This window comes from Leptinotarsa decemlineata, unplaced genomic scaffold (assembly GCF_025532065.1).
Source record: "Leptinotarsa decemlineata unplaced genomic scaffold, Ldec_3_MD MMD2_tig00026375_RagTag_RagTag, whole genome shotgun sequence".
Classification (NCBI taxonomy): Eukaryota; Metazoa; Arthropoda; class Insecta; order Coleoptera; family Chrysomelidae; genus Leptinotarsa; species Leptinotarsa decemlineata.
This window is the reverse complement of record NW_027412711.1, coordinates 1,668,458-1,681,468: the sequence shown is the minus strand read 5'-3', so window position 1 is coordinate 1,681,468 and position 13,011 is coordinate 1,668,458. Positions and strand designations below refer to the sequence as shown.

Below are 13,011 nucleotides of genomic sequence, written 5' to 3'. Positions count from 1 at the left end.
AAAAACTATAATAGATAAAATGAGATATCAAGCAATAATCAGATTTACTTTAAAAGTTTAGCAAATAAATACGGACATTTAACACCACTTGTTTCCGAAATTTCGTATAACTCGAAAATATTCGATCCATTTTTGGATATTTCTCTCGAAATTCTAGAGAGGAACTGTCTGATTGACAGACTTGTGAGAGAACCGTTTTTTCTCTCGGGTTTGGCTCGGTTACAATTATTTGCAAAGCGCAGAATATAAGCTATAAGCTGCGCAGTTTAGAATAATTTAAGAAATTCTTAAAGGGAAAATTAGCTGAGTTAGTGGATTTCTGAGCCAAAAGAGCTTGAGACTTCAGCTCAGTTATTATTTTGTGATATTGATGACTTATTTATTTTGTGGAAATTCATCTTCAATTAGATATAGGAATAAAATACTTTGTCTAATTTCCACGTACTCAATGCATTGATATCACGACGACCAAGGTTTCGGTTTTTACACCATTCTCAAATGTTCTAACACTACTGCAGGCAGTATATCAGGTATTATTGTCGCTTCCATTCGTTCGTTAGGCCAACTGGATGGATCTAGCGCAAGCCATACCGACCCATTCCACTACATTGTGCAATGTAGAATTTGTTTAGGATATAACCCCCTCGAAACAATATCTGCGGGATTATCTAGTGTTCTGACATGTTGCCATTGGCAGTTCACTGTAAGTTTCTGAATTGGCAGTAAAGGTTTTCAATAAATTTGGACTGGTTTTAATCCATGTCAGAGTAATTGTTGAATCTGACCATAGATGACAGTAACTAAGATGCACCCTTAGAGATTTAACAACAATGTCACTTGAACGTGCCAGCAACAGAGCAGCACATAACTCCAATCTTGGAATCGAAATCGTTTTTATAGGTGCGACCTTAGATTTCGCGCACAACCGAGTAACTTGGACTCTACGGGATCGATCTGTACTGCGCAGATAAATGCATGCGCTATAGGCCATTTCCAAGGAATCACAAAATCTGTGGAGCTGTAATTATCCAGCGTCACGAATTATAGCATGACGCGCTATAGACGAATTGTTTACCACGGGTAATTCTTCATAGAAATTGAACCAAGAAGTTTTCAAATCGTTTGGAAGGTCATCGTCCTAAGCGATTTTTTCGGACCACGTTTTTTGCATAATTATTTTGGACATTATTATGCATGGGCTTAAAAGACCCAGTGGATCAAATAACCTAGCTACGCAAGAGAGTATTGACCTTTTATTAACTCGTTTTTGATCTCCATCAATATCGATGTTATAAAGTAGAGTATCTCCCTTAGACGTCCAGGTTAGGCCTAAAGTTTTTGTTTTGTCATCGCCGGAGAAATCTAGAATGAACCAAACTTGAATGGTTTATATTTTGAGGTACCATGGGATCGTTAGAGCACCATTTTTGTAGCTTGAAGCAGCCTTTATTCAAGGCTTCAGAAACTTCGGCGCAAATTTGACGAGCTTGCTGTAATGAATCGGCGCCCGTCAACATGCCGTCGACGTAAAAATCTTCCCTGATTACTCTAGCTATATCGGGGCTCGATTTCTCCGATAGTTCAAACAAACATCTTATAGCAAGAAAACTCGCTGACGCCTGACCGTATGTGACTGTATTTAACTCATAAGTCTCCATAGGCTTAGATGCATGGTCTCGCCATAAAATTTGTTGGAGCAACCTTTGTGCGGGATGTACCAGTACTTGGCAATACATCTCGGCAATGTCCGCGGACATAACGAAAGTACACTGCCGGAATCTCAATATAATTGAAAGCAAATCGTTTTGCATAACCAGGTTGATCAGTTGAATATTATTTAATGATAGACCACTACTGGCTGGTGCGGACGCATCGAATACTACTCATAGTATTCAGGGAGCTATCATCTCTACGTACACTTTTCCGGGTGAGAAATTACAAATTTAACACCGGAGTCCTGGGCGAATTCAGAACTGGAGACCCCGAAAAGGGCATCCAGAGAGGACTGGCAAATGGCAAAGAAGGTGATAGATATGGAGAAAATTAAATGGGCTGTAAACTCATTTCAACCCTATAAGTCGCCGGGACCTGATGGCATATACCCAGTAATACTTCAAAAGGGACCGAAAGCACTTTTCAAAAAATTGTGTATAATTTTCAGGGCAAGCTTAGCACTTGGACACATACCAAAAACTTGGAGACTGATCAGGGCTACCTTCATTGCGAAACCTGGGAAAATCGGACAGGACTCGGCGAAGGCTTTGAGACCAATTAGTCTAATGTCATTTGCGTTGAATGTGGATTATTTGAAAAGGTTTTGAAGGAGTTTCTATCGAAACCAATGTTTGAATATTATGTTTTAACAAATATTACACGATTTTATGTAGTTTGTAATAGTTTGTTCCATATTGATCCAATAATAATTTTTGTTCCTGACCTTTTATATTGTTAAAAAGTTTTGTACATTTTATGAAATTATTCATGAGTTGAGAGTTTCCAAATTATATCGAGTAATTAGTATTCGGTTTTAAATAATCTTTCATAAAATTAAAAATCAAGAGTTTATTTTCTTCTCAAGGAAAAAGAAAGCAAAATCCATGTGTTTTATATTGTTTGTCAATCTTCTCTATTCATACCCAAGATGACATGGATCAATGTCAATGCTGAATCGACATCCGGCAATACAACTCAAAATAACGAAGCAACTACTCTACAATTTTTTTGTTTAATTTCACCTATTCTCCTATCCATATTCAAGGGACATGGATCAATGTTAATGGTGACTTGCTGAATCGACACCTGGAGATACGCAGTTCTCAAAATGACGAAACAAAGACACTTTTTTTTCTGTTTCATTTTGGGTTATATTATTACATATTTTACTATAAATACGTCCTGCGTGGCGAAATGAGATAGTTGTATCATTTAAAAGTTATATAACAATGACAAGTGAACCGATTTCATTTGAATGTATGTTTGTTTTTGATTATTTTCTATGCTTAGTTTTTGAGTTTTCATTGCAAGCTTTTTTATATGTTTTGAGTTTGAGTTTTTCTCAGAATAATTAAAGCAAATGTTATTCAATTCAATGTTGGTGAGAGTTGTTGACTTACCATTTGATTTCTAAAATTTTTCTGAGTATATATTCAGTCAAATATTTTTCATTTTTCATGACGTCGTTTGAGAAAGTGTTCGTATAATTTTTGATTCAGAACATAAACTTTTTTATTTTTGTATTTTCGCAGATGAATTTACAAAAATTTAATGCAAGTTCGGTCGTGGAGAGAAAACAAATCATCAAAGTAGTAGATTTGCCTGTGAAGACGCCGCAGAGGATATTGGCAGCCGAAATCGTGAGTGGTAAATCTGGTGAGGCGGTATCATTTCTGCCGCACCGAGTGACAGAAGAGTATCGCATCCATTTGGAAGAATTCTCATACGCTGTTGTTGTTCAAAGGCTTAATGGACGTTGGGAAACCAAATCATGTTGTTTCATTTGGAATTAAACGAAATCAAGATTAGTATTTTTTATCATTTTTTCTCCGTTTGATATGCAAAAAGTTTGTTGTATACAATTGTTTTTGTTTGGCTCAAAAATATTCATTCACAGTAATGATCCGCATAAAGTAGTGTTTTCACACAATACTTTTTCTTTGTTTAGTAAGTGCAGAATATGTGTTTTGAGTTCCTTGTTTTGGATGACTGTTGATTTTGTCTCAATTGTAGGTGTAGTTCATTAATTTTTTACCATCACTCCATGAGAAACATTACCCTCACTGTTGAAAAAAATATTTTTTGGTGTATGTTGAAAATCAAATTTATTTTAGAAAAAATCTGTCAACGTGTGCAATATCAGGTCAGAGTCATCTCAACAACAGCATCCAAAACCATTAAAACAACTCTTCCAGAACTAGTTTCAAATCTTAGCAGTTTCCAATAAGTCATAGTTCACAGTATGAGACTAGCAGTTGTCGATATTCAGTGATTTGTTGTTGAGCAACAATTCCACCTCAAGGAGATTGCCATTAAGATCGGTAATCAGTGGAACAATTTTCTGCTTCTACCGCTAAAACCATTCTCCTCATTGACCAAAGACAATAGAGAAGGCGTTGTGTATATGGAAAGAAACATTCATGGTTTGAAGAATTCGTCAGGCTTCGTGAATATCATCTACTGGCAAGTATTAGGAGCAACCGCACTGTATATCGATGACGCGTTTATACGCAATAAGGTTAACTCATAGAAGCAACTGTTTGTCGGCAGATATAACAAGCTCATGATTTCATTCTTGGTTTTTGCAATGCGCAATACTCCTCCAAGTGTTTGTCCAAAATATTGGATGATGTTCTATCTGGCTGTTGTCTTTTCGGAAATAATTCAGTATAAATTAGTGTTGTTTTTGTACTATTCCTATTAAATTTATAATGAATTTTCAACATATTGTTTTTCTTCATTTGAGAATGAGAACATTTCGACTGAAGTATTTGTGCAAACTTATGATGTTTGATGAGTTCTGACAACTAGTGTTCATTAAACAAAATTTTTCGATGGAGTCATGACCATCTCAGATGAAGTTGTTTTTTTTTATAACTTCTGTTCCAGAAGAGCAAATCGTAACAAATCATGCATCAATAAGATCAGAATGAGAAGCACTATTTTTATGTATAAGAAAAGAATATGGCGCCTATGATAGAAAAAAAAAGTTAATGATGATTGCCAGAAGACGAAAAGTCGGATAGTAAATCTAAACATGAAAACGTGTAGTTGAAAAAAGTATCAATAAAAATGTGTGTTTTGTTTTGAGATTTGTTGTCAAATAACGATGGAAATAAATTAAAACAAAAATTTCGATTTTCAGTTATTTCCGGAAATACTCCTCTATCTCCGAATGGTGTTGGTCGAATTTGATTTACCCCGTATTATCGTAATCGCCCCAGAATAAATTGAAATAAAATCAAAATGTCCAGAAAACCAATTCTTCATAGAGGCAGCACCCTCCTACGAATTTCAGCCAATTGCAACTTCGAATACAAACGATATAAATTCGGAAATTGTCGGAAATTAAATTTTGGAAAACCATTTGTCTTGCCAAAAATCAACAATGAAGTATTAAATATGGAGTCACTTGAAAAGAAACCTTTAAGGATAGAAAATATACCACTGGAAGATATCCATCAACTCCAGAGAGATAACGATGTGACAAATAAACTATCAATAGAAGACATAGCTTATTAACATTCAACCGATTGGATTCTTCGGATAATTATCTACATTACTCAACTTGTTTTGGCCTACTATACCTCCAGGAAAATACAAAATGTACAGAAGAAACCAAAACCGGATAAAAAGTGAAATTTGAAGAAAAAGAACTCAAAAATTCGCTTCCAGTTTTTTTCCAGCCCAAAGCTGAAATTTGAGCAGGGAGGAGTTATATCAGGAAATGATAATACATCGGTATAGCATTATAGATGCATGTTCCCAAGCCAGGTCGTTAGCTATTCTGCTTACTCAGCATCGCGTCATATACGAACTTATTCATATACCTTACTTCTGCATTTGAATTATTCAACTGTAGTCATTTGCCTTGAATGTACAAAAAGTTTTTAAAAAGTATCTAGATTGAAATGAATACTCAAATCCAGGCGTGGATCCAGGACTACTAGCCCTACCATAATCCCCATTCATCCGTAGATAAATTCTAATATGTTCAGGCCACATAGAAAAAATGTGATTTCAGAGAAATTATCATCATTCCATTCCGTCCAAGTCGGCAAATTTTGTGGGAAATCGTATTATTGTTTTTCTACCAACAACAAAAAATGTACTATGGAGAATTAATTCATCATTCACAATATGGAAAATAAAGTATAGCTTTTATTGGGCCAATTCTGAATAAAAACAAGCTGAACAGTTTATATTTATATTCTCTATTTTCTCTTCTTGCTGCATGAAATTTAGGAATTTACCACCTTGACCTATGTTATTTATCAATAACTTGTCGTATTTAATAATTCTGACTATCAGAAAAATAGCTAAGAAATAATACAAAACTTATCTTATCGTTTCGGAAGCCAAAATTTGACTCCGTCTTCAGAAATGGACAAAATTCAAATATATATGCAGTTATTCTTCTGCTGATTATTTTTATTTCTCAACTTTTTCGATACATTTCGAAACTCCTTCGACATTCCACAACTCGTTTGACATATGTCAAAGAAGTTGAGAAATAAAAATAATGAGCAGAGGAATAACTGGGTATATATTTGAATTTTGTCCATTTCTAAAGACGGAGTCAGATTTTGGCCCCCGAAACGTAAAGATAAGTATTGTATTATTTCTTAGCTATTTTTCTGATAGACAAAATTATTGAATACGACAAATTACTGATAAATAGAACATTTTTCTTTGTGAAAACTTATCGGGATAAACTGAAAAATTTGCCCGTTCTAAAATTGTATAAAATTCTCCATTATAATTTTCTCATTTTTCAGATTGTGGAAAGTGAAAATACCCAAAGAAGGCCGATAAAAAAAGAATATAGACTTTCACGTCCGGAGTCACGATCCGGGCTGATAGGCTTGGTCGAACGGAACCAAAAGTATCAAACCTTTCGTCTGTACTGCGGCAGACATCATAAGTGGTAAGTGAATTCACTGCTAGGAAAAAAGTTATATCCCGAAGTCTCCACTTGAAGCCTCCATATTAATGATCCTTAGAAAATTGACTGGACCTCATTCAAGACTTTTTGAATTTTTTTGTAATTTAGTTGTTCATGGCTCAAGTGATTTTATTGTTTAAGTACCTATTCCTCTTATTTTTCTGTTTGTTTGAAAATCTTACCTCCCCCGTGAATATTTGTCATTCAAGAAAACTTCTGATGTCTCCCTTGTATATATCCTTCAATCTTCAACAAAATTGTTTCCAAAGTGTCAAAACTTTGGAAACAATTGCCTAAAAATTGAAACAGAATAACAGTTCAAGTATGAAAGATACCTCTTCGCAATTTTGAAATTGATTGCTTCCTTCCTTTCTTTGCAACATTCCCACATTTTTTGTATCAAGATGGAGAAGTAGAAAGAAAACCTTTCTTTCCCAAAAAATTATTCTCTCCTAAAAAAAAAATATACCCTTTCAATTTAAACAAGATTCCTATGGTAGGATTTAATCAAATAAGCGAATGAATGTTTTCACGTACTGTCATCGATGAAATAAGTAGATTCAACTCATTCCGTGATAAAAATTCGTAAATTTGGGAATATTTTTTTCTTATATTGTTATCTGTATTTGGTACTGAAGAGCCAATAAGGCAAGTGTCTTTCGGCGAAATATCGGATGTCTTCCAGTGAGGATAACAGTGTTCCATTTAAGTGAAATTTTACTTCTTTCAATAATTATATTGTGTAGGAATCTTGTGAATGATATCTGATTCGATCACATCACGAATGTTTGGAATACAAATATAAGAGTACCTATATGTTTCGAAAGTATTTTTTTTTTTCGTGTAATTCAATGTTTATATGAAAATAGCTGTTTCGAGAAGGCTTTATCTTTCAGTTTGTGTCTGAAAGTTACTTCTCTGTATGATCCTTGTAGAGAGTTGATTTTTGAATGGATTGCTTTCTTTGTTTCTTCGGAAGATTCCCACATTTTTCAAAAAATCAAGGTCTCTTTCTTATGATGCACTGAACCTCTGGTGTACTAATGAATATTACTGGAGTTTTTTCCCAACACCAAACCGTTATTTTAACACTTCGACACGTGTTTCGATCACCAAGTGATCATCTTCACGAGGAGTTTGATCTTCATCATCTTGATCATCTCCAAGATGAAGATCAGTTTGATCTTCCTCTCAGAGATGATCACTTGTTGATCGAAACATGTGTCGAGGTGTTAAAATAACGGATTGGTGTCGGGAAAAAACTACAGTAATAGGAGGAAGATCAAATTGATCTTCCTCTTGAAGATGAAGATCGAACTCCTCTTGAAGATGATCACTTGGTGATCGAAACACGTGTCAAGGAGTTAAAATAACGGTTTGGTGTTGGGAAAAAAATCCAGTCATATTCGTCTCTTTCTTAGATGAAGGTTATGTTTCAGTCTATTGTCATTTCCTGGAATTTGGGCTGTCGTTTGTTTGAATAAGTGCTTTTCAACGTTTCAACGATACGAGGGGAGTGAAAAGAGTGGATCACTTTTACTCAGTGTCACAGAATCATCCAGAATTGATAGGTGTCAGGCTCTATAATGCTCATGGCGACAATATCAAATCTGGCGTAGCTTACATTTTCTGAGAATAGCTTTACTCCGTTGACGAATTTCTGCAGAAATGAACTTCTTCTCACCGATTGTTCAAAAAATACAGCTACTTTTAACATGTTCTAAGTATAATGGTGCTAGTAATTAGTAGGAGATTTGAGCCGGTTCTAGGCCTCCCTCACCACTATGACGTCACGTGGGGTGAAGGACCTAGACCGACTCATGTGACCTTGAGATTTGGGCTGGTTCTAGGCCTGCCCCCACCACTATGACGTGAGTGTTCGTGTACAAACATACGTCTGCATACTTCAAAGATCCTCCAAGTAATGAATGTACCATCGGTGTGAGCCTACAAAGTTAGTGGTGTGACGTCACAGCAGTAACCGTTCAACGGTAGGAGAGCGAGATGTGCACTCCACGGTGTGTGGCTGAGTAATGTGTATTCATCGGTGTACCCTTACCTCTCTCGATGCGGCGATGTCTATGACGTAACGCATCGCTCTACCCTCGCTGTCGATGGTGATGCGCAGGCGGCGAGGACTGTGTTAGCGTCTGTCCTCTACGATGGCGCAACGACCGCTGTCTGTTCGAATCGACTTCTGTTAACGCGTCCAACTGAGAGGTGGGCTTGGATGTGACGTCAGGCATCTCTAGTGGGTAACAACTAGCATACCTTTCGAAATGTAGCACGGATTCATGGTGGCGGTGACTCGCGCTGTTTAACATAAAAAATGCCTGGCACACTATGAAATCAGTGGACGAATATATCTGCAGCAGTTAGCAATTGGTAGAGTGTTATTCAGTTCGTAATAGAAGGAGGACGGTGAGTGTATTTTTTTGTTGGACATTGTTTATATTTTCATCACATCCGTTTCAAAAGAAGACTCACATAAAATCAATAATTTGATTGTATAGGAAGTTGAAATACTAAAGCAAAAGGTCTTATCATCATTGCCAATTGATGAAGTGTACATAATTGAGAATATGTCAACTTATTCTACAAGGTTTGGTAAATCAATTTTGTTAACCTTGGAAGATGTAAGCAATGATGAATTATTCAAAACATGGCTACCAAAACGTATTTCGTTGCAATTCAGTGATGATAACTTGTATCAACTCATCGGGTGGTAAATATACGATGGTGTATTCAGGTCAGAGCCCACACAGTTTTGCTGGCATGAAAACGCGATCTCTAGTCAAATTCAATATGATTGAATTATAATAGTGATTATTTAAAGTGAATTTCTTTTTTGTTTTGATAATATTCATTTATTGGATTATTTAGATGATGATTATATGGAAATATAAACATTACTAACTTAGTTGAATACACTCACTTTATAACTACAAGTAAAATGGGAATGTGAGTATTATATCATGGAAATAAGTTAGAGGTTGCTTATTGTTTTTTATTCGATTTCAGTTCCACCATTCACAGATGTGGATGCAGTATGCAAGTCAAGATTGGATCGATCTTGTAGATCTCAAATCATCGGTTCAACATTTGTCGATTGAATTGAAGGTGTTGGGTGATGGAGCCGAACATGCAAGCATTTATGATATGAGTATATGCTATGATGAAAAACAAATCGAATTGTGTCTTCGTGATGTTGAGAACTATAGGAGTAGTGTAAAAGTTTGTGATGCATTTTTGGATAATGAATTGGAATTGTGTTAACTTTGTGAGGTTATGATTGAACTGAACCTGAGAAAATTCCTGTATAGTCTCCAACCATGCTTGCCAGAATGGATTATTCATCACTTTGAATTGAATGATGAAAATCGAGAGGAAATTGAAGATGGTCGTGAAAATGATGACCATGAGGAAGAAGTTATTTTAGATAGTCTGTATGTTTCTGTAAATCATAAATAATGTCAAATAAAAAAATTCCTATTATTTTCATGTTTTATTAATTTAAATCTCATTATATACAATTAAAATCTATTACAAAACAATGAATATGATATATATGAAGTAGCATTAGGAAAAAAATACAGTACATAATATAAGTCAGTTACAAATGGAAAAATGATTATAAAACAGTACATGATAGAGTGGAAAAATGGAATAGTATCAATAATTTAAGGAATGTCAATATCTGCTGTGAACTGAACCATCCAATGTATTGTATGTTAAAACTGTATAATGTAAAATTAATATAAATCTTTGGTGTTGTCTGGAAACTTGGTCTTCCTCGTCTCAAACTCAACCTTCATATCAATAGTTGATGATTTTGTAGCATTCGGTTTATGGGAACAATCGATGATGAATACTGGATTTTCTCTAAATTGTCCAATGCCCATCAGAGGTTCACTCATATCTTTATTATAATAAGTTCGTTGGAAACTCTCAAAAGCATAATGAGCAGGAGCACCAAGTTTTTCATCTAAATTCAAATTCCAACGCTCATATGGATAAACTTCAGAATTCAAGTATATTCGAATACTATTGATATCGGCAGTTGTGAATTGTGTATTATCCTGTGTTCTATCTTCAGATGTGGTAATACTTACTTTGGAATGCGATGATGACAAAACGAGGAGTTTCCAGAGCGTTAGTTGTTTTAGTGGACCATATGTCTGAAGAAATCACACGTAATAATGGGAGTTCATAGAGGTCCCACATACGATAAGCCAACTTGATTTTGTGATTCAGACTGCTTTTGTTCATTCTACTCAAAAGTTTAAGCTTGTATTTATCATCTGATACAATATGTCTTATTTTCCATTCGATTTTATTTATTTCCAAATCAGCATAAACTTCACCTATATATGAGTTTTTGAATGATCGAGCTATAATCAAAATCAACTTTTGTTTAGCATTTAAGATACTTTTGTTGTAATCTTCAGCAAAACCCATCAAATATTTCAGTGGTAGTTTTCCACTGAATACATGACTGTTTGTATCCAAGATATCTTGTTTCAATTGTGAAAGTCCCCAGCCAGATGTCAATAATGTGTTAGCATGTGATTGTCCAAATGATATCATGGTTTTCATTGAAGATGTTATCCCGAGTTTTCTAACAACAACCACTTGTTCACCACCCATTTCGTAACAAATTTCATCAAAGAGGAATGCAAATGCATTATTCGAGAGATAGCATGTTTTCGCAAGGTCTTTGGGGGTGAATTTACTTTCTATGTAGATGAAGCTCTCGGCAATATCTACTATAATATCTTGATTATCGATTGCAATTTTAATTTCATCTGAATTTCTGAATAGCGGTGATCCATAGGGCTTATATGTGTGCTCATGTAAACTTATGATCGAGCACTGGTTCATCGAATATATTCAACTTTTCACTGTTTGTTTTGAGCACCATTGTTATTTTCTCACTTTCAATCCAATCGATTTCAAAAATTTAAGATCACTCACAGACAGAGCGAAATGTGCTAACTGTTTAGCATACACTTGTGGAATGAGCTTCTTTTTATGCACACGTTCCTTTTCAATGGTACAGTTGGTTTTGGTTTTAGACTGTTCAATATGATTTTGTCTAATATATAAGAAAAAATAATGAAAATCTCTTCTTCACTTCCAAAATCGATAAGGTAATTTTTTTGATCCAAAATACGCACTGTTATATTGTGAATTAATTGATGACCTTCTAGACTGACAGGCATATATAAAATATTGTGTGGTTCAACATCAATATCGAATGAGAAAAGAATGTGGGATTCTTCACCATTTATATATGAACCATATATTATATTGCAATCTAAGCGGATAAGTCTCACAGTTGTAATGTTTATTTGTGATGAGAATTCATGTATCTGATTTGGTGGAAATATGCCGTGAGCGAACCTCATCATGTTTGCTATAGAATTTGGATGTGTCAGACCAATTTCATATTTGGATCGCATTTCACATTCGAATGTATTGTTATTGGCGTGTAGATAGAAAATGTCATCTGCAACGATATCAATTGGTTTTTTATCATGAAACAACCTGAACATAATATGTTTCTGTATGACGGCATTGATCTCTTCTATTTCGTAAGCATCACATGGAATTTCAATTGTGTAGTTTTGGATTATCGATGAGTTGTCATTACTTATTCTGAAACTGAATTATTAGCTTCAGTTATATTATTGATTGTATTGCATCCATAGAATTCCAAAAGTCCTAATCCATAACGGCTGTTCCTATCCAATGTAATGGGTGGAAAAAAATCCGCACTCAAGACACTTGTAGCTCGAACTTTCGTGATATGACTGATGAATCTTTTAAAACACATTACAATTTATTGTTGTGCACAGCAAAAACACATCTTAGACAATTTACACTTCTTCGAAGGTGTTGTATTGTAATAAATATCATTTTTATTGAAACCGATATTCATTTCCTCTATATTACAAATACAACCTACTGTTCTTCGAGGTATACGACCATCATTAATATCCGAATCCGAATTTTCATCGGGGTGGTGTTCGTAACAATATTCATATTTCATAATGTCGATGCCATCTTGTAGATTTTTGGGTAACTTTCTCTAAACATATACAATCTCATGTGCAACAAATGCAAGTATCACTTCCTTGGGCATATTTGCAAGCATCACTTTATCCATTTTTTTCAAGGTACCATATTTTGAAAACATCCTAAGTGAAAACTCCATTCCCTTGATAGCCTCTCGATCCAGTTTTGGTGTTGTATCTATTTTTATTTGGAAAATTATTTAGAGAGAAACTGCAAGCACAAGTGACCACAGAGAACTGTATTAAATTTCTGTTGTCGATCATAGTTATATTTGA

General features: G+C 34.8%; 1 protein-coding gene across 1 annotated transcript in view; it reads left to right on the top strand.

The window, feature by feature from the left end:
- The first annotated feature begins 6,406 nt into the window (after positions 1–6,406).
- Positions 6,407–13,011, top strand: part of LOC141486911 (calaxin) — a 145,972-nt gene continuing 139,367 nt past the window's right edge. Inside the window, exon 1 of the mRNA XM_074185529.1 lies at positions 6,407–6,640. The gene's annotated coding sequence lies outside the window, so the exon portion shown is untranslated. The remainder of the gene's footprint in view (positions 6,641–13,011) is intronic.